Below are 22500 nucleotides of genomic sequence, written 5' to 3'. Positions count from 1 at the left end.
AGTAAGTAAGCAAGCTCTTGAGCTCTATTCGTCGTGTACGGCTTTTCCACTCGAAGCTCAGCTCATACTACCCTCCCTATAGGTACTTTTTGGTCCAAAAGTAGCCCCGGCAATCCGGCGAGAGGAAGCAGTTTGGCCGACGAGCCTTACTGACTGACTGACTGTACACTCTACCCCGGGTCTTGCGCCATGGCTCACCCTACGGACTGACTGGGTACCTGTCTTCCCCCTGTGGGCTTGCTTGATGTAGTGAGTGTACGCACGTACCTTCTTGTGTGCAAAGGAATTGTTACAAGAAAAAAAATAAAGAAGAGAAGTCCACCCAAACCCAAGGACCCTACCTGTCTTCCCCCTGTGGACTTGCTTGATGTAGTGAGTGTACGCACGTACCTTCTTGTGTGCAAAGGAATTGTTACAAGACAAAAAAAAAAGACAAGTCCACCCAAACTTGACAAACCAAGGCAAACTTGATGGGGACTTCTCTCGCCTCGCCTGAGTGTTTGACTATTGACTATTGATTGCATACTTTTAGGCGCCAGGGGACTTAATGCAGAAAAGAGAAGTCCACACACCAAGGCCTATAACCAAGGCCATGATGGGGACTTCTCTTCTCATACACAACACACACACGTCTCGACGGACGCGCGCGCTCACCACCACCACACCATGTGATGATGATGAGCGCGCGGCCGGATGATAACCACCGCACTCGCGCGCCGCCGCCACTTCGTGGGCCGCTCAAGTACCAGAAATAAAGACTGCATACCAGGTATACCTGAGTAAGTCCACAGATTTTGGTATAAGGAGATGTCATATTGGAATTTTTTGAATAAAATTAGCAAAATTGCGCAAAATTTTCAAAATTAATTTTTTTAAGGCTAGAAAAAAATTCCTCCACCAAACTATCCAGAATTGAGTTCTGGTACCAGAAAAAAAGACTGCCTAACAGGAAAAAAAAAAGTAAATCCACAGTTTTTGGTATAAGGAGATGTCATATTGGAATTTTTTGAATAAAATTAACAAAATTTCGGAAAATTTTCAAAATTAATTTTTTTAAGAATAGAAAAAAATACCTCCACCAAACTTTTCCAGAATTAAGTTCAGGTACCATTGATAAAGACTGCATACCAGCTTTACCTGGGTAAGTCCACAGTTTTTGGTATAAGAAGATGTCATGTTGGAATTTTTTGAATAAAATTAACAAAATTTTCAAAATTAATTTTCTCAAGAATAGAAAAAAATAACTCCACCGCACTTTTCCAGAATTTAGCTCAAGTACCAGAAATAAAGACTGCATACCAGGTATACCTGAGTAAGTCCACAGCTTTTGGTATAAGGAGATGTCATATTGGAATTTTTGGAATAAAATTAACAAAATTTCGCAAAATTTTCAAAATTAATTTTCTCAAGAATAGAAAAAAATAACTCCACCAAACTTTTCCAGAATTGAGTTCAGGTACCATTGATAAAGACTGCATACCAGCTTTAACTGAGAAAGTCCACAGTTTTTGGTATAAGGAGATGTCATATTGGAATTTTTGGAATAAAATTAATAAAATTTCGCAAAATTTTTAAAAATTATTTTTTTCAAGAATAGAAAAAAATACCTCCACCAAACTTTTCCAGAATTGAGTTCTTGTACCAGAAATAAAGACTGCATACCAGGTATACCTAGGTAAGTCCACAGTTTTTGGTATAAGAAGATGTCATATTGGATTTTTTTGGATAAAATTAACAAAATTTCGCAAAATTTTCAAAATTAATTTTTTTAAGAATAGAAAAAACACCTCCTTCAAACTTTTCCAGAATTTAATCCAGGTATCATTGATGAAGACTGCATACCAGCATTACCTGGATAAGTCCACAGATACTGGTAAAAGGAGATGTCATATTGGAATTTTTTGAATAAAATTAACAAAATTTCGCAAAATTTTCAAAATTAATTTTTTTAAGACTAGAAAAAAATACCTCCACCAAACTTTTCCAGAATTTAGTCCAGGTACCATTGATAAAGACTGCATACCAGCTTTACCTGGGTAAGTCCACAGTTTTTGGTATAAGAAGATGTCATGTTGGAATTTTTTGAATAAAATTAACAAAATTTCGCAAAATTTTCAAAATTAATTTTCTCAAGAATAGAAAAAAATAACTCCACCAAACTTTTCCAGAATTGAGTTCAGGTACCATTGATAAAGACTGCATACCAGCTTTACCTGGGTAAGTCCACAGTTTTTGGTATAAGGAGATGTCATATTGAAATTTTTTGAATAAAATTAACAAAATTTCGCAAAATTCTCAAAATTAATTTTCTCAAGAATAGAAAAAAAAAAACCTCCACCAAACTTTTCCAGAATTTAGTTCAGGTACCATTGGTAAAGACTGCATACCAGCTTTACCTGAGAAAGTCCACAGTTTTTGGTATAAGGAGATGTCATATTGGAATTTTTGGAATAAAATTAATAAAATTTCGCAAAATTTTTAAAAATTATTTTTTTCAAGAATAGAAAAAAATACCTCCACCAAACTTTTCCAGAATTGAGTTCTTGTACCAGAAATAAAGACTGCATACCAGGTATACCTAGGTAAGTCCACAGTTTTTGGTATAAGGAGATGTCATATTGGAATTTTTTGAATAAAATTAACAAAATTTCACAAAATTTTCAAAATTAATTTTCTTAAGAATAGAAAAAACACCTCCTTCAAACTTTTCCAGAATTTAATCCAGGTATCATTGATGAAGACTGCATACCAGCATTACCTGGATAAGTCCACAGATACTGGTAAAAGGAGATGTCATATTGGAATTTTTTGAATAAAATTAACAAAATTTCGCAAAATTTTCAAAATTAATTTTTTTAAGACTAGAAAAAAATACCTCCACCAAACTTTTCCAGAATTTAGTCCAGGTACCATTGATAAAGACTGCATACCAGCTTTACCTGGGTAAGTCCACAGTTTTTGGTATAAGAAGATGTCATGTTGGAATTTTTTGAATAAAATTAACAAAATTTTCAAAATTAATTTTCTCAAGAATAGAAAAAAATAACTCCACCGCACTTTTCCAGAATTTAGCTCAAGTACCAGAAATAAAGACTGCATACCAGGTATACCTGAGTAAGTCCACAGCTTTTGGTATAAGGAGATGTCATATTGGAATTTTTGGAATAAAATTAACAAAATTTCGCAAAATTTTCAAAATTAATTTTTTCAAGACTAGAAAAAATACCTCCACCAAACTTTTCCAGAATTTAGTCCAGGTACCATTGATAAAGACTGCATACCAGCTTTACCTGGGTTAGTCCACAGTTTTTGGTATAAGAAGATGTCATGTTGGAATTTTTTGAATAAAATTAACAAAATTTTCAAAATTAATTTTCTCAAGAATAGAATAAAATAACTCCACCGCACTTTTCCAGAATTTAGCTCAAGTACCAGAAATAAAGACTGCATACCAGGTATACCTGAGTAAGTCCACAGCTTTTGGTATAAGGAGATGTCATATTGGAATTTTTGGAATAAAATTAACAAAATTTCGCAAAATTTTCAAAATTAATTTTTTCAAGACTAGAAAAAATACCTCCACCAAACTTTTCCAGAATTTAGTCCAGGTACCATTGATAAAGACTGCATACCAGCTTTACCTGGGTAAGTCCACAGTTTTTGGTATAAGAAGATGTCATGTTGGAATTTTTTGAATAAAATTAACAAAATTTTCAAAATTAATTTTCTCAAGAATAGAAAAAAATAACTCCACCGCACTTTTCCAGAATTTAGCTCAAGTACCAGAAATAAAGACTGCATACCAGCTTCACCTGAGTAAGTCCACAGCTTTTGGTATAAGGAGATGTCATATTGGAATTTTTGGAATAAAATTAACAAAATTTCGCAAAATTTTCAAAATTAATTTTTTCAAGACTAGAAAAAAATACCTCCACCAAACTTTTCCAGAATTTTGTCCAGGTACCATTGATAAAGACTGCATACCAGCTTTACCTGGGTAAGTCCACAGTTTTTGGTATAAGAAGATGTCATGTTGGAATTTTTTGAATAAAATTAACAAAATTTTCAAAATTAATTTTCTCAAGAATAGAAAAAAATAACTCCACCGCACTTTTCCAGAATTTAGCTCAAGTACCAGAAATAAAGACTGCATACCAGGTATACCTGAGTAAGTCCACAGCTTTTGGTATAAGGAGATGTCATATTGGAATTTTTGGAATAAAATTAACAAAATTTCGCAAAATTTTCAAAATTAATTTTCTCAAGAATAGAAAAAAATAACTCCACCAAACTTTTCCAGAATTGAGTTCAGGTACCATTGATAAAGACTGCATACCAGCTTTACCTGGGTAAGTCCACAGTTTTTGGTATAAGGAGATGCCATGTTGGATTTTTTTAATAAAATTAACAAAATTTCGTAAAATTTTCAAAATTAATTTTCTCAAGAATATAAAAAAAATACCTCCTTCAAACTTTTCCAGAATTTAATACAGTTATTATTGATGAAGACTGCATACCAGCTTTACCTGCGTAAGTCCACAGATTTTGGTATAAGGAGATGTCATATTGGAATTTTTTGAATAAAATTAGCAAAATTGCGCAAAATTTTCAAAATTAATTTTTTTAAGGCTAGAAAAAAAATCCTCCACCAAACTATCCAGAATTGAGTTCTGGTACCAGAAAAAAAGACTGCCTAACAGGAAAAAAAAAAAAGTAAATCCACAGTTTTTGGTATAAGGAGATGTCATATTGGAATTTTTTGAATAAAATGAACAAAATTTCGGAAAATTTTCAAAATTAATTTTTTTAAGAATAGAAAAAAATACCTCCACCAAACTTTTCCAGAATTGAGTTCAGGTACCATTGATAAAGACTGCATACCAGCTTTACCTGGGTAAGTCCACAGTTTTTGGTATAAGAAGATGTCATGTTGGAATTTTTTGAATAAAATTAACAAAATTTTCAAAATTAATTTTCTCAAGAATAGAAAAAAATAACTCCACCGCACTTTTCCAGAATTTAGCTCAAGTACCAGAAATAAAGACTGCATACCAGGTATACCTGAGTAAGTCCACAGTTTTTGGTATAAGGAGATGTCATATTGGAATTTTTGGAATAAAATTAACAAAATTTCGCAAAATTTTCAAAATTAATTTTCTCAAGAATAGAAAAAAATAACTCCACCAAACTTTTCCAGAATTGAGTTCAGGTACCATTGATAAAGACTGCATACCAGCTTTACCTGAGAAAGTCCACAGTTTTTGGTATAAGGAGATGTCATATTGGAATTTTTGGAATAAAATTAATAAAATTTCGCAAAATTTTTAAAAATTATTTTTTTCAAGAATAGAAAAAAATACCTCCACCAAACTTTTCCAGAATTGAGTTCTTGTACCAGAAATAAAGACTGCATACCAGGTATACCTAGGTAAGTCCACAGTTTTTGGTATAAGAAGATGTCATATTGGAATTTTTTGAATAAAATTAACAAAATTTCGCAAAATTTTCAAAATTAATTTTCTTAAGAATAGAAAAAACACCTCCTTCAAACTTTTCCAGAATTTAATCCAGGTATCATTGATGAAGACTGCATACCAGCATTACCTGGATAAGTCCACAGATACTGGTAAAAGGAGATGTCATATTGGAATTTTTTGAATAAAATTAACAAAATTTCGCAAAATTTTCAAAATTAATTTTTTTAAGACTAGAAAAAAATACCTCCACCAAACTTTTCCAGAATTTAGTCCAGGTACCAAAAATAAAGACTGCATACCAGCTTTACCTGGGTAAGTCCACAGTTTTTGGTATAAGAAGAACTGTTGGAATTTTTGGAATAAAATTAACAAAATTTCGCAAAATTTTCAAAATTAATTTTCTCAAGAATAGAAAAAAATAACTCCACCAAACTTTTCCAGAATTGAGTTCAGGTACCATTGATAAAGACTGCATATCAGCTTTTCCTGGGTAAGTCCACAGTTTTTGGTATAAGGAGATGTCATATTGGAATTTTTTGAATAAAATTAACAAAATTTCGCAAAATTCTCAAAATTAATTTTCTCAAGAATAGAAAAAAAAAACCTCCACAAAACTTTTCCAGAATTTAGTTCAGGTACCATTGATAAAGACTGCATACCAGCTTTACCTGAGAAAGTCCACAGTTTTTGGTATAAGGAGATGTCATATTGGAATTTTTGGAATAAAATTAATAAAATTTCGCAAATTTTTTAAAAATTATTTTTTTCAAGAATAGAAAAAAATACCAGGTATACCTAGGTAAGTCCACAGTTTTTGGTATAAGGAGATGTCATATTGGAATTTTTTGAATAAAATTAACAAAATTTCGCAAAATTTTCAAAATTAATTTTCTTAAGAATAGAAAAAACACCTCCTTCAAACTTTTCCAGAATTTAATCTAGGTATCATTGATGAAGACTGCATACCAGCATTACCTGGATAAGTCCACAGATACTGGTAAAAGGAGATGTCATATTGGAATTTTTTGAATAAAATTAACAAAATTTCGCAAAATTTTCAAAATTAATTTTTTTAAGACTAGAAAAAAATACCTCCACCAAACTTTTCCAGAATTTAGTCCAGTTACCAAAAATAAAGACTGCATACCAGCTTAACCTGGGTAAGTCCACAGTTTTTGGTATAAGAAGATGTCATGTTGGAATTTTTGGAATAAAATTAACAAAATTTCGCAAAATTCTCAAAATTAATTTTCTCAAGAATAGAAAAAAAAACCTCCACCAAACTTTTCCAGAATTTAGTTCAGGTACCATTGGTAAAGACTGCATACCAGCTTTACCTGAGAAAGTCCACAGTTTTTGGTATAAGGAGATGTCATATTGGAATTTTTGGAATAAAATTAATAAAATTTCGCAAAATTTTTAAAAATTATTTTTTTCAAGAATAGAAAAAAATACCTCCACCAAACTTTTCCAGAATTGAGTTCTTGTACCAGAAATAAAGACTGCATACCAGGTATACCTAGGTAAGTCCACAGTTTTTGGTATAAGGAGATGTCATATTGGAATTTTTTGAATAAAATTAACAAAATTTCGCAAAATTTTCAAAATTAATTTTCTTAAGAATAGAAAAAACACCTCCTTCAAACTTTTCCAGAATTTAATCCAGGTATCATTGATGAAGACTGCATACCAGCATTACCTGGATAAGTCCACAGATACTGGTAAAAGGAGATGTCATATTGGAATTTTTTGAATAAAATTAACAAAATTTCGCAAAATTTTCAAAATTAATTTTTTTAAGACTAGAAAAAAATACCTCCACCAAACTTTTCCAGAATTTAGTCCAGGTACCATTGATAAAGACTGCATACCAGCTTTACCTGGGTAAGTCCACAGTTTTTGGTATAAGAAGATGTCATGTTGGAATTTTTTGAATAAAATTAACAAAATTTCGCAAAATTTTCAAAATTAATTTTCTCAAGAATAGAAAAAAATAACTCCACCAAACTTTTCCAGAATTGAGTTCAGGTACCATTGATAAAGACTGCATACCAGCTTTACCTGGGTAAGTCCACAGTTTTTGGTATAAGGAGATGTCATATTGGAATTTTTTGAATAAAATTAACAAAATTTCGCAAAATTCTCAAAATTAATTTTCTCAAGAATAGAAAAAAAAAAACCTCCACCAAACTTTTCCAGAATTTAGTTCAGGTACCATTGATAAAGACTGCATACCAGCTTTACCTGAGAAAGTCCACAGTTTTTGGTATAAGGAGATGTCATATTGGAATTTTTGGAATAAAATTAATAAAATTTCGCAAAATTTTCAAAATTATTTTTTTCAAGACTAGAAAAAATACCTCCACCAAACTTTTCCAGAATTTAGTCCAGGTACCATTGATAAAGACTGCATACCAGCTTTACCTGGGTAAGTCCACAGTTTTTGGTATAAGAAGATGTCATGTTGGAATTTTTTGAATAAAATTAACAAAATTTTCAAAATTAATTTTCTCAAGAATAGAAAAAAATAACTCCACCGCACTTTTCCAGAATTTAGCTCAAGTACCAGAAATAAAGACTGCATACCAGGTATACCTGAGTAAGTCCACAGCTTTTGGTATAAGGAGATGTCATATTGGAATTTTTGGAATAAAATTAACAAAATTTCGCAAAATTTTCAAAATTAATTTTTTCAAGACTAGAAAAAAATACCTCCACCAAACTTTTCCAGAATTTAGTCCAGGTACCATTGATAAAGACTGCATACCAGCTTTACCTGGGTAAGTCCACAGTTTTTGGTATAAGAAGATGTCATGTTGGAATTTTTTGAATAAAATTAACAAAATTTCGTAAAATTTTCAAAATTAATTTTCTCAAGAATATAAAAAAAATACCTCCTTCAAACTTTTCCAGAATTGAGTTCTTGTACCAGAAATAAAGACTGCATACCAGGTATACCTAGGTAAGTCCACAGTTTTTGGTATAAGAAGATGTCATATTGGATTTTTTTGAATAAAATTAACAAAATTTCGCAAAATTTTCAAAATTAATTTTTTTAAGAATAGAAAAAAATACCTCCACCAAACTTTTCCAGAATTTAGTTCAGGTACCATTGATAAAGACTGCATACCAGCTTTACCTGGGTAAGTCCACAGTTTTTGGTATAAGAAGATGTCATGTTGGAATTTTTTGAATAAAATTAACAAAATTTCGGAAAATTTTCAAAATTAATTTTTTTAAGAATAGAAAAAAATACCTCCACCAAACTTTTTCAGAATTTAGTTCAGGTACCATTGATAAAGACTGCATACCAGCTTTACCTGGGTAAGTCCACAGTTTTTGGTATAAGAAGATGTCATGTTGGAATTTTTTGAATAAAATTAACAAAATTTTCAAAATTAATTTTCTCAAGAATAGAAAAAAATAACTCCACCGCACTTTTCCAGAATTTAGCTCAAGTACCAGAAATAAAGACTGCATACCAGGTATACCTGAGTAAGTCCACAGATTTTGGTATAAGGAGATGTCATATTGGAATTTTTTGAATAAAATTAGCAAAATTGCGCAAAATTTTCAAAATTAATTTTTTTAAGGCTAGAAAAAAATTCCTCCACCAAACTATCCAGAATTGAGTTCTGGTACCAGAAAAAAAGACTGCCTAACAGGAAAAAAAAAAGTAAATCCACAGTTTTTGGTATAAGGAGATGTCATATTGGAATTTTTTGAATAAAATTAACAAAATTTCGGAAAATTTTCAAAATTAATTTTTTTAAGAATAGAAAAAAATACCTCCACCAAACTTTTCCAGAATTTAGTTCAGGTACCATTGATAAAGACTGCATACCAGCTTTACCTGGGTAAGTCCACAGTTTTTGGTATAAGAAGATGTCATGTTGGAATTTTTTGAATAAAATTAACAAAATTTTCAAAATTAATTTTCTCAAGAATAGAAAAAAATAACTCCACCGCACTTTTCCAGAATTTAGCTCAAGTACCAGAAATAAAGACTGCATACCAGGTATACCTGAGTAAGTCCACAGCTTTTGGTATAAGGAGATGTCATATTGGAATTTTTGGAATAAAATTAACAAAATTTCGCAAAATTTTCAAAATTAATTTTCTCAAGAATAGAAAAAAATAACTCCACCAAACTTTTCCAGAATTGAGTTCAGGTACCATTGATAAAGACTGCATACCAGCTTTAACTGAGAAAGTCCACAGTTTTTGGTATAAGGAGATGTCATATTGGAATTTTTGGAATAAAATTAATAAAATTTCGCAAAATTTTTAAAAATTATTTTTTTCAAGAATAGAAAAAAATACCTCCACCAAACTTTTCCAGAATTGAGTTCTTGTACCAGAAATAAAGACTGCATACCAGGTATACCTAGGTAAGTCCACAGTTTTTGGTATAAGAAGATGTCATATTGGATTTTTTTGGATAAAATTAACAAAATTTCGCAAAATTTTCAAAATTAATTTTTTTAAGAATAGAAAAAACACCTCCTTCAAACTTTTCCAGAATTTAATCCAGGTATCATTGATGAAGACTGCATACCAGCATTACCTGGATAAGTCCACAGATACTGGTAAAAGGAGATGTCATATTGGAATTTTTTGAATAAAATTAACAAAATTTCGCAAAATTTTCAAAATTAATTTTTTTAAGACTAGAAAAAAATACCTCCACCAAACTTTTCCAGAATTTAGTCCAGGTACCAAAAATAAAGACTGCATACCAGCTTTACCTGGGTAAGTCCACAGTTTTTGGTATAAGAAGAACTGTTGGAATTTTTGGAATAAAATTAACAAAATTTCGCAAAACTTTCAAAATTAATTTTCTCAAGAATAGAAAAAAATAACTCCACCAAACTTTTCCAGAATTGAGTTCAGGTACCATTGATAAAGACTGCATATCAGCTTTACCTGGGTAAGTCCACAGTTTTTGGTATAAGGAGATGTCATATTGGAATTTTTTGAATAAAATTAACAAAATTTCGCAAAATTCTCAAAATTAATTTTCTCAAGAATAGAAAAAAAAAAAACTCCACCAAACTTTTCCAGAATTGAGTTCTTGTACCAAAAATAAAGACTGCATACCAGCTTTACCTGGGTAAGTCCACAGTTTTTGGTATAAGAAGATGTCATGTTGGAATTTTTGGAATAAAATTAACAAAATTTCGCAAAATTCTCAAAATTAATTTTCTCAAGAATAGAAAAAAAAACCTCCACCAAACTTTTCCAGAATTTAGTTCAGGTACCATTGGTAAAGACTGCATACCAGCTTTACCTGAGAAAGTCCACAGTTTTTGGTATAAGGAGATGTCATATTGGAATTTTTGGAATAAAATTAATAAAATTTCGCAAAATTTTTAAAAATTATTTTTTTCAAGAATAGAAAAAAATACCTCCACCAAACTTTTCCAGAATTGAGTTCTTGTACCAAAAATAAAGACTGCATACCAGGTATACCTAGATAAGTCCACAGTTTTTGGTATAAGGAGATGTCATATTGGAATTTTTTGAATAAAATTAACAAAATTTCGCAAAATTTTCAAAATTAATTTTCTTAAGAATAGAAAAAACACCTCCTTCAAACTTTTCCAGAATTTAATCCAGGTATCATTGATGAAGACTGCATACCAGCATTACCTGGATAAGTCCACAGATACTGGTAAAAGGAGATGTCATATTGGAATTTTTTGAATAAAATTAACAAAATTTCGCAAAATTTTCAAAATTAATTTTTTTAAGACTAGAAAAAAATACCTCCACCAAACTTTTCCAGAATTTAGTCCAGGTACCATTGATAAAGACTGCATACCAGCTTTACCTGGGTAAGTCCACAGTTTTTGGTATAAGAAGATGTCATGTTGGAATTTTTTGAATAAAATTAACAAAATTTCGCAAAATTTTCAAAATTAATTTTCTCAAGAATAGAAAAAAATAACTCCACCAAACTTTTCCAGAATTGAGTTCAGGTACCATTGATAAAGACTGCATACCAGCTTTACCTGGGTAAGTCCACAGTTTTTGGTATAAGGAGATGTCATATTGGAATTTTTTGAATAAAATTAACAAAATTTCGCAAAATTCTCAAAATTAATTTTCTCAAGAATAGAAAAAAAAAACCTCCACCAAACTTTTCCAGAATTTAGTTCAGGTACCATTGATAAAGACTGCATACCAGCTTTACCTGAGAAAGTCCACAGTTTGTGGTATAAGGAGATGTCATATTGGAATTTTTGGAATAAAATTAATAAAATTTCGCAAAATTTTCAAAATTATTTTTTTCAAGAATAGAAAAAAATACCTCCACCAAACTTTTCCAGAATTGAGTTCTTGTACCAGAAATAAAGACTGCATACCAGGTATACCTAGGTAAGTCCACAGTTTTTGGTATAAGGAGATGTCATATTGGAATTTTTGGAATAAAATTAACAAAATTTCGCAAAATTTTCAAAATTTATTTTCTCAAGAATAGAAAAAAATACCTCCACCAAACTTTTCCAGAATTTAGTCCAGGTACCATTGATAAAGACTGCATACCAGGTATACCTGAGTAAGTCCACAGCTTTTGGTATAAGAAGATGTCATGTTGGAATTTTTTGAATAAAATTAACAAAATTTCGCAAAATTTTCAAAATTAATTTTCTCAAGAATAGAAAAAAATAACTCCACCGCACTTTTCCAGAATTTAGCTCAAGTACCAGAAATAAAGACTGCATACCAGGTAAACCTGAGTAAGTCCACAGCTTTTGGTATAAGGAGATGTCATATTGGAATTTTTGGAATAAAATTAACAAAATTTCGCAAAATTTTCAAAATTTATTTTCTCAAGAATAGAAAAAAATACCTCCACCAAACTTTTCCAGAATTTAGTCCAGGTACCATTGATAAAGACTGCATACCAGGTATACCTGAGTAAGTCCACAGCTTTTGGTATAAGGAGATGTCATATTGGAATTTTTGGAATAAAATTAACAAAATTTCGCAAAATTTTCAAAATTAATTTTTTCAAGACTAGAAAAAAATACCTCCACCAAATTTTTCCAGAATTTAGTCCAGGTACCATTGATAAAGACTGCATACCAGCTTTACCTGGGTAAGTCCACAGTTTTTGGTATAAGAAGATGTCATGTTGGAATTTTTTGAATAAAATTAACAAAATTTTCAAAATTAATTTTCTCAAGAATAGAAAAAAATAACTCCACCGCACTTTTCCAGAATTTAGCTCAAGTACCAGAAATAAAGACTGCATACCAGGTATACCTAGGTAAGTCCACAGTTTTTGGTATGAGGAGATGTCATATTGGAATTTTTTTTGAATAAAATTTACAAAATTTCGCAAAATTTTCAAAATTAATTTTCTTAAGAATAGAAAAAAATACCTTCACCAAACTTTTCCAGAATTCAGTTCAGGTACCATTGATAAAGACTGCAGACCAGCTTTACCTGGGTAAGTCCACAGTTTTTGGTATAAGGGGATGTCATATTGGAATTTTTTGAATAAAATTAACAAAATTTCGCAAAATTCTCAAAATTAATTTTCTCAAGAATAGAAGAAAAAAAACCTCCACCAAACTTTTCCAGAATTAAGTTCAGGTACCATTGATAAAGACTGCATACCAGCTTTACCTGCGCAAGTCCACAGATTTTGGTATAAGGAGCTGTCATATTGGAATTTTTTGAATAAAATTAGCAAAATTTCGCAAAATTTTCAAAATTAATTTTTTTAAGACTAGAAAAAAATTCCTCCACCAAACTATCAAGAATTGAGTTCTGGTACCAGAAAAAAAGACTGCCTAACAGGTAAAAAAAAAGTAAATCCACAGTTTTTGGTATAAGGAGATGTCATATTGGAATTTTTTGAATAAAATTAACAAAATTTCGCAAAATTCTCAAAATTAATTTTCTCAAGAATAGAAAAAAATAACTCCACCAAACTTTTCCAGAATTGAGTTCAGGTACCATTGATAAAGACTGCATACCAGCTTTACCTGGGTAAGTCCACAGTTTTTGGTATAAGGAGATGTCATATTGGAATTTTTGGAATAAAATTAATAAAATTTCGCAAAATTTTTAAAAATTATTTTTTTCAAGAATAGAAAAAAATACCTCCACCAAACTTTTCCAGAATTTAGTCCAGGTACCAAAAATAAAGACTGCATACCAGCTTTACCTGGGTAAGTCCACAGTTTTTGGTATAAGATGATGTCATGTTGGAATTTTTTGAATAAAATTAACAAAATTTCGCAAAATTCTCAAAATTAATTTTCTCAAGAATAGAAAAAAAAACCTCCTCCAAACTTTTCCAGAATTTAGTTCAGGTACCATTGATAAAGACTGCATACCAGCTTTACCTGAGAAAGTCCACAGTTTTTGGTATAAGGAGATGTCATATTGGAATTTTTGGAATAAAATTAATAAAATTTCGCAAAATTTTTAAAAATTATTTTTTTCAAGAATAGAAAAAAATACCTCCACCAAACTTTTCCAGAATTGAGTTCTTGTACCAGAAATAAAGACTGCATACCAGGTATACCTAGGTAAGTCCACAGTTTTTGGTATAAGGAGATGTCATATTGGAATTTTTGGAATAAAATTAATAAAATTTCGCAAAATTTTTAAAAATTATTTTTTTCAAGAATAGAAAAAAATACCTCCACCAAACTTTTCCAGAATTGAGTTCTTGTACCAGAAATAAAGACTGCATACCAGGTATACCTAGGTAAGTCCACAGTTTTTGGTATAAGAAGATGTCATATTGGAATTTTTTGAATAAAATTAACAAAATTTCGCAAAATTTTCAAAATTAATTTTCTTAAGAATAGAAAAAACACCTCCTTCAAACTTTTCCAGAATTTAATCCAGGTATCATTGATGAAGACTGCATACCAGCATTACCTGGGTAAGTCCACAGATACTGGTAAAAGGAGATGTCATATTGGAATTTTTTGAATAAAATTAACAAAATTTCGCAAAATTTTCAAAATTAATTTTTTTAAGACTAGAAAAAAATACCTCCACCAAACTTTTCCAGAATTTAGTCCAGGTACCAAAAATAAAGACTGCATACCAGCTTTACCTGGGTAAGTCCACAGTTTTTGGTATAAGAAGAACTGTTGGAATTTTTGGAATAAAATTAACAAAATTTCGCAAAATTTTCAAAATTAATTTTCTCAAGAATAGAAAAAAATAACTCCACCAAACTTTTCCAGAATTGAGTTCAGGTACCATTGATAAAGACTGCATATCAGCTTTTCCTGGGTAAGTCCACAGTTTTTGGTATAAGGAGATGTCATATTGGAATTTTTTGAATAAAATTAACAAAATTTCGCAAAATTCTAAAAATTAATTTTCTCAAGAATAGAAAAAAAAAACCTCCGCCAAACTTTTCCAGAATTTAGTTCAGGTACCATTGATAAAGACTGCATACCAGCTTTACCTGAGAAAGTCCACAGTTTTTGGTATAAGGAGATGTCATATTGGAATTTTTGGAATAAAATTAATAAAATTTCGCAAATTTTTTAAAAATTATTTTTTTCAAGAATAGAAAAAAATACCACGTATACCTAGGTAAGTCCACAGTTTTTGGTATAAGGAGATGTCATATTGGAATTTTTTGAATAAAATTAACAAAATTTCGCAAAATTTTCAAAATTAATTTTCTTAAGAATAGAAAAAACACCTCCTTCAAACTTTTCCAGAATTTAATCTAGGTATCATTGATGAAGACTGCATACCAGCATTACCTGGATAAGTCCACAGATACTGGTAAAAGGAGATGTCATATTGGAATTTTTTGAATAAAATTAACAAAATTTCGCAAAATTTTCAAAATTAATTTTTTTAAGACTAGAAAAAAATACCTCCACCAAACTTTTCCAGAATTTAGTCCAGTTACCAAAAATAAAGACTGCATACCAGCTTAACCTGGGTAAGTCCACAGTTTTTGGTATAAGAAGATGTCATGTTGGAATTTTTGGAATAAAATTAACAAAATTTCGCAAAATTCTCAAAATTAATTTTCTCAAGAATAGAAAAAAAAAAACCTCCACCAAACTTTTCCAGAATTTAGTTCAGGTACCATTGGTAAAGACTGCATACCAGCTTTACCTGAGAAAGTCCACAGTTTTTGGTATAAGGAGATGTCATATTGGAATTTTTGGAATAAAATTAATAAAATTTCGCAAAATTTTTAAAAATTATTTTTTTCAAGAATAGAAAAAAATACCTCCACCAAACTTTTCCAGAATTGAGTTCTTGTACCAGAAATAAAGACTGCATACCAGGTATACCTAGGTAAGTCCACAGTTTTTGGTATAAGGAGATGTCATATTGGAATTTTTTGAATAAAATTAACAAAATTTCGCAAAATTTTCAAAATTAATTTTCTTAAGAATAGAAAAAACACCTCCTTCAAACTTTTCCAGAATTTAATCCAGGTATCATTGATGAAGACTGCATACCAGCATTACCTGGATAAGTCCACAGATACTGGTAAAAGGAGATGTCATATTGGAATTTTTTGAATAAAATTAACAAAATTTCGCAAAATTTTCAAAATTAATTTTTTTAAGACTAGAAAAAAATACCTCCACCAAACTTTTCCAGAATTTAGTCCAGGTACCATTGATAAAGACTGCATACCAGCTTTACCTGGGTAAGTCCACAGTTTTTGGTATAAGAAGATGTCATGTTGGAATTTTTTGAATAAAATTAACAAAATTTCGCAAAATTTTCAAAATTAATTTTCTCAAGAATAGAAAAAAATAACTCCACCAAACTTTTCCAGAATTGAGTTCAGGTACCATTGATAAAGACTGCATACCAGCTTTACCTGGGTAAGTCTACAGTTTTTGGTATAAGGAGATGTCATATTGAAATTTTTTGAATAAAATTAACAAAATTTCGCAAAATTCTCAAAATTAATTTTCTCAAGAATAGAAAAAAAAAAACCTCCACCAAACTTTTCCAGAATTTAGTTCAGGTACCATTGATAAAGACTGCATACCAGCTTTACCTGAGAAAGTCCACAGTTTTTGGTATAAGGAGATGTCATATTGGAATTTTTGGAATAAAATTAATAAAATTTCGCAAAATTTTCAAAATTATTTTTTTCAAGACTAGAAAAAATACCTCCACCAAACTTTTCCAGAATTTAGTCCAGGTACCATTGATAAAGACTGCATACCAGCTTTACCTGGGTAAGTCCACAGTTTTTGGTATAAGAAGATGTCATGTTGGAATTTTTTGAATAAAATTAACAAAATTTTCAAAATTAATTTTCTCAAGAATAGAAAAAAATAACTCCACCGCACTTTTCCAGAATTTAGCTCAAGTACCAGAAATAAAGACTGCATACCAGGTATACCTGAGTAAGTCCACAGCTTTTGGTATAAGGAGATGTCATATTGGAATTTTTGGAATAAAATTAACAAAATTTCGCAAAATTTTCAAAATTAATTTTTTCAAGGCTAGAAAAAAATACCTCCACCAAACTTTTCCAGAATTTAGTCCAGGTACCATTGATAAAGACTGCATACCAGCTTTACCTGGGTTAGTCCACAGTTTTTGGTATAAGAAGATGTCATGTTGGAATTTTTTGAATAAAATTAACAAAATTTTCAAAATTAATTTTCTCAAGAATAGAAAAAAATAACTCCACCGCACTTTTCCAGAATTTAGCTCAAGTACCAGAAATAAAGACTGCATACCAGGTATACCTGAGTAAGTCCACAGCTTTTGGTATAAGGAGATGTCATATTGGAATTTTTGGAATAAAATTAACAAAATTTCGCAAAATTTTCAAAATTAATTTTCTCAAGAATAGAAAAAAATAACTCCACCAAACTTTTCCAGAATTGAGTTCAGGTACCATTGATAAAGACTGCATACCAGCTTTACCTAGGTAAGTCCACAGTTTTTGGTATAAGGAGATGCCATGTTGGATTTTTTTAATAAAATTAACAAAATTTCGTAAAATTTTCAAAATTAATTTTCTCAAGAATATAAAAAAAATACCTCCTTCAAACTTTTCCAGAATTGAGTTCTTGTACCAGAAATAAAGACTGCATACCAGGTATACCTAGGTAAGTCCACAGTTTTTGGTATAAGAAGATGTCATATTGGATTTTTTTGAATAAAATTAACAAAATTTCGCAAAATTTTCAAAATTAATTTTTTTAAGAATAGAAAAAAATACCTCCACCAAACTTTTCCAGAATTTAGTTCAGGTACCATTGATAAAGACTGCATACCAGCTTTACCTGGGTAAGTCCACAGTTTTTGGTATAAGAAGATGTCATGTTGGAATTTTTTGAATAAAATTAACAAAATTTTCAAAATTAATTTTCTCAAGAATAGAAAAAAATAACTCCACCGCACTTTTCCAGAATTTAGCTCAAGTACCAGAAATAAAGACTGCATACCAGGTATACCTGAGTAAGTCCACAGCTTTTGGTATAAGGAGATGTCATATTGGAATTTTTGGAATAAAATTAACAAAATTTCGCAAAATTTTCAAAATTAATTTTCTCAAGAATAGAAAAAAATAACTCCACCAAACTTTTCCAGAATTGAGTTCAGGTACCATTGATAAAGACTGCATACCAGCTTTAACTGAGAAAGTCCACAGTTTTTGGTATAAGGAGATGTCATATTGGAATTTTTGGAATAAAATTAATAAAATTTCGCAAAATTTTTAAAAATTATTTTTTTCAAGAATAGAAAAAAATACCTCCACCAAACTTTTCCAGAATTGAGTTCTTGTACCAGAAATAAAGACTGCATACCAGGTATACCTAGGTAAGTCCACAGTTTTTGGTATAAGAAGATGTCATATTGGATTTTTTTGAATAAAATTAACAAAATTTCGCAAAATTTTCAAAATTAATTTTCTTAAGAATAGAAAAAACACCTCCTTCAAACTTTTCCAGAATTTAATCCAGGTATCATTGATGAAGACTGCATACCAGCATTACCTGGATAAGTCCACAGATACTGGTAAAAGGAGATGTCATATTGGAATTTTTTGAATAAAATTAACAAAATTTCGCAAAATTTTCAAAATTAATTTTTTTAAGACTAGAAAAAAATACCTCCACCAAACTTTTCCAGAATTTAGTCCAGGTACCATTGATAAAGACTGCATACCAGCTTTACCTGGGTAAGTCCACAGTTTTTGGTATAAGAAGATGTCATATTGGAATTTTTTGAATAAAATTAACAAAATTTCGCAAAATTCTCAAAATTAATTTTCTCAAGAATAGAAAAAAAAAACTCCACCAAACTTTTCCAGAATTGAGTTCTTGTACCAAAAATAAAGACTGCATACCAGCTTTACCTGGGTAAGTCCACAGTTTTTGGTATAAGAAGATGTCATATTGGAATTTTTTGAATAAAATTAACAAAATTTCGCAAAATTTTCAAAATTAATTTTCTTAAGAATAGAAAAAACACCTCCTTCAAACTTTTCCAGAATTTAGTTCAGGTACCATTGGTAAAGACTGCATACCAGCTTTACCTGAGAAAGTCCACAGTTTTTGGTATAAGGAGATGTCATATTGGAATTTTTGGAATAAAATTAATAAAATTTCGCAAAATTTTTAAAAATTATTTTTTTCAAGAATAGAAAAAAATACCTCCACCAAACTTTTCCAGAATTGAGTTCTTGTACCAAAAATAAAGACTGCATACCAGGTATACCTAGATAAGTCCACAGTTTTTGGTATAAGGAGATGTCATATTGGAATTTTTTGAATAAAATTAACAAAATTTCGCAAAATTTTCAAAATTAATTTTCTTAAGAATAGAAAAAACACCTCCTTCAAACTTTTCCAGAATTTAATCCAGGTATCATTGATGAAGACTGCATACCAGCATTACCTGGATAAGTCCACAGATACTGGTAAAAGGAGATGTCATATTGGAATTTTTTGAATAAAATTAACAAAATTTCGCAAAATTTTCAAAATTAATTTTTTTAAGACTAGAAAAAAATACCTCCACCAAACTTTTCCAGAATTTAGTCCAGTTACCAAAAATAAAGACTGCATACCAGCTTAACCTGGGTAAGTCCACAGTTTTTGGTATAAGAAGATGTCATGTTGGAATTTTTGGAATAAAATTAACAAAATTTCGCAAAATTCTCAAAATTAATTTTCTCAAGAATAGAAAAAAAAAAAACCTCCACCAAACTTTTCCAGAATTTAGTTCAGGTACCATTGGTAAAGACTGCATACCAGCTTTACCTGAGAAAGTCCACAGTTTTTGGTATAAGGAGATGTCATATTGGAATTTTTGGAATAAAATTAATAAAATTTCGCAAAATTTTTAAAAATTATTTTTTTCAAGAATAGAAAAAAATACCTCCACCAAACTTTTCCAGAATTGAGTTCTTGTACCAGAAATAAAGACTGCATACCAGGTATACCTAGGTAAGTCCACAGTTTTTGGTATAAGGAGATGTCATATTGGAATTTTTTGAATAAAATTAACAAAATTTCGCAAAATTTTCAAAATTAATTTTCTTAAGAATAGAAAAAACACCTCCTTCAAACTTTTCCAGAATTTAATCCAGGTATCATTGATGAAGACTGCATACCAGCATTACCTGGATAAGTCCACAGATACTGGTAAAAGGAGATGTCATATTGGAATTTTTTGAATAAAATTAACAAAATTTCGCAAAATTTTCAAAATTAATTTTTTTAAGACTAGAAAAAAAAACCTCCACCAAACTTTTCCAGAATTTAGTCCAGGTACCATTGATAAAGACTGCATACCAGCTTTACCTGGGTAAGTCCACAGTTTTTGGTATAAGAAGATGTCATGTTGGAATTTTTTGAATAAAATTAACAAAATTTCGCAAAATTCTCCAAATTAATTTTCTCAAGAATAGAAAAAAATAACTCCACCAAACTTTTCCAGAATTGAGTTCAGGTACCATTGATAAAGACTGCATACCAGCTTTACCTGGGTAAGTCCACAGTTTTTGGTATAAGGAGATGTCATATTGAAATTTTTTGAATAAAATTAACAAAATTTCGCAAAATTCTCAAAATTAATTTTCTCAAGAATAGAAAAAAAAAAACCTCCACCAAACTTTTCCAGAATTTAGTTCAGGTACCATTGATAAAGACTGCATACCAGCTTTACCTGAGAAAGTCCACAGTTTTTGGTATAAGGAGATGTCATATTGGAATTTTTGGAATAAAATTAATAAAATTTCGCAAAATTTTCAAAATTATTTTTTTCAAGACTAGAAAAAATACCTCCACCAAACTTTTCCAGAATTTAGTCCAGGTACCATTGATAAAGACTGCATACCAGCTTTACCTGGGTAAGTCCACAGTTTTTGGTATAAGAAGATGTCATGTTGGAATTTTTTGAATAAAATTAACAAAATTTTCAAAATTAATTTTCTCAAGAATAGAAAAAAATAACTCCACCGCACTTTTCCAGAATTTAGCTCAAGTACCAGAAATAAAGACTGCATACCAGGTATACCTGAGTAAGTCCACAGCTTTTGGTATAAGGAGATGTCATATTGGAATTTTTGGAATAAAATTAACAAAATTTCGCAAAATTTTCAAAATTAATTTTTTCAAGGCTAGAAAAAAATACCTCCACCAAACTTTTCCAGAATTTAGTCCAGGTACCATTGATAAAGACTGCATACCAGCTTTACCTGGGTAAGTCCACAGTTTTTGGTATAAGAAGATGTCATGTTGGAATTTTTTGAATAAAATTAACAAAATTTTCAAAATTAATTTTCTCAAGAATAGAAAAAAATAACTCCACCGCACTTTTCCAGAATTTAGCTCAAGTACCAGAAATAAAGACTGCATACCAGGTATACCTGAGTAAGTCCACAGCTTTTGGTATAAGGAGATGTCATATTGGAATTTTTGGAATAAAATTAACAAAATTTCGCAAAATTTTCAAAATTAATTTTCTCAAGAATAGAAAAAAATAACTCCACCAAACTTTTCCAGAATTGAGTTCAGGTACCATTGATAAAGACTGCATACCAGCTTTACCTAGGTAAGTCCACAGTTTTTGGTATAAGGAGATGCCATGTTGGATTTTTTTAATAAAATTAACAAAATTTCGTAAAATTTTCAAAATTAATTTTCTCAAGAATATAAAAAAAATACCTCCTTCAAACTTTTCCAGAATTGAGTTCTTGTACCAGAAATAAAGACTGCATACCAGGTATACCTAGGTAAGTCCACAGTTTTTGGTATAAGAAGATGTCATATTGGATTTTTTTGAATAAAATTAACAAAATTTCGCAAAATTTTCAAAATTAATTTTTTTAAGAATAGAAAAAAATACCTCCACCAAACTTTTCCAGAATTTAGTTCAGGTACCATTGATAAAGACTGCATACCAGCTTTACCTGGGTAAGTCCACAGTTTTTGGTATAAGAAGATGTCATGTTGGAATTTTTTGAATAAAATTAACAAAATTTTCAAAATTAATTTTCTCAAGAATAGAAAAAAATAACTCCACCGCACTTTTCCAGAATTTAGCTCAAGTACCAGAAATAAAGACTGCATACCAGGTATACCTGAGTAAGTCCACAGCTTTTGGTATAAGGAGATGTCATATTGGAATTTTTGGAATAAAATTAACAAAATTTCGCAAAATTTTCAAAATTAATTTTCTCAAGAATAGAAAAAAATAACTCCACCAAACTTTTCCAGAATTGAGTTCAGGTACCATTGATAAAGACTGCATACCAGCTTTAACTGAGAAAGTCCACAGTTTTTGGTATAAGGAGATGTCATATTGGAATTTTTGGAATAAAATTAATAAAATTTCGCAAAATTTTTAAAAATTATTTTTTTCAAGAATAGAAAAAAATACCTCCACCAAACTTTTCCAGAATTGAGTTCTTGTACCAGAAATAAAGACTGCATACCAGGTATACCTAGGTAAGTCCACAGTTTTTGGTATAAGAAGATGTCATATTGGATTTTTTTGAATAAAATTAACAAAATTTCGCAAAATT

Source organism: Ochlerotatus camptorhynchus, unplaced genomic scaffold (genome assembly GCF_037179485.1).
Source record: "Ochlerotatus camptorhynchus isolate MF236.1 unplaced genomic scaffold, CSIRO-AGI_Acam_v1.1 ptg000483l, whole genome shotgun sequence".
Taxonomy (NCBI): domain Eukaryota; kingdom Metazoa; phylum Arthropoda; class Insecta; order Diptera; family Culicidae; genus Ochlerotatus; species Ochlerotatus camptorhynchus.
The sequence above is the reverse complement of the archived record's forward strand: the minus strand, read 5'-3'. Positions refer to the sequence as shown.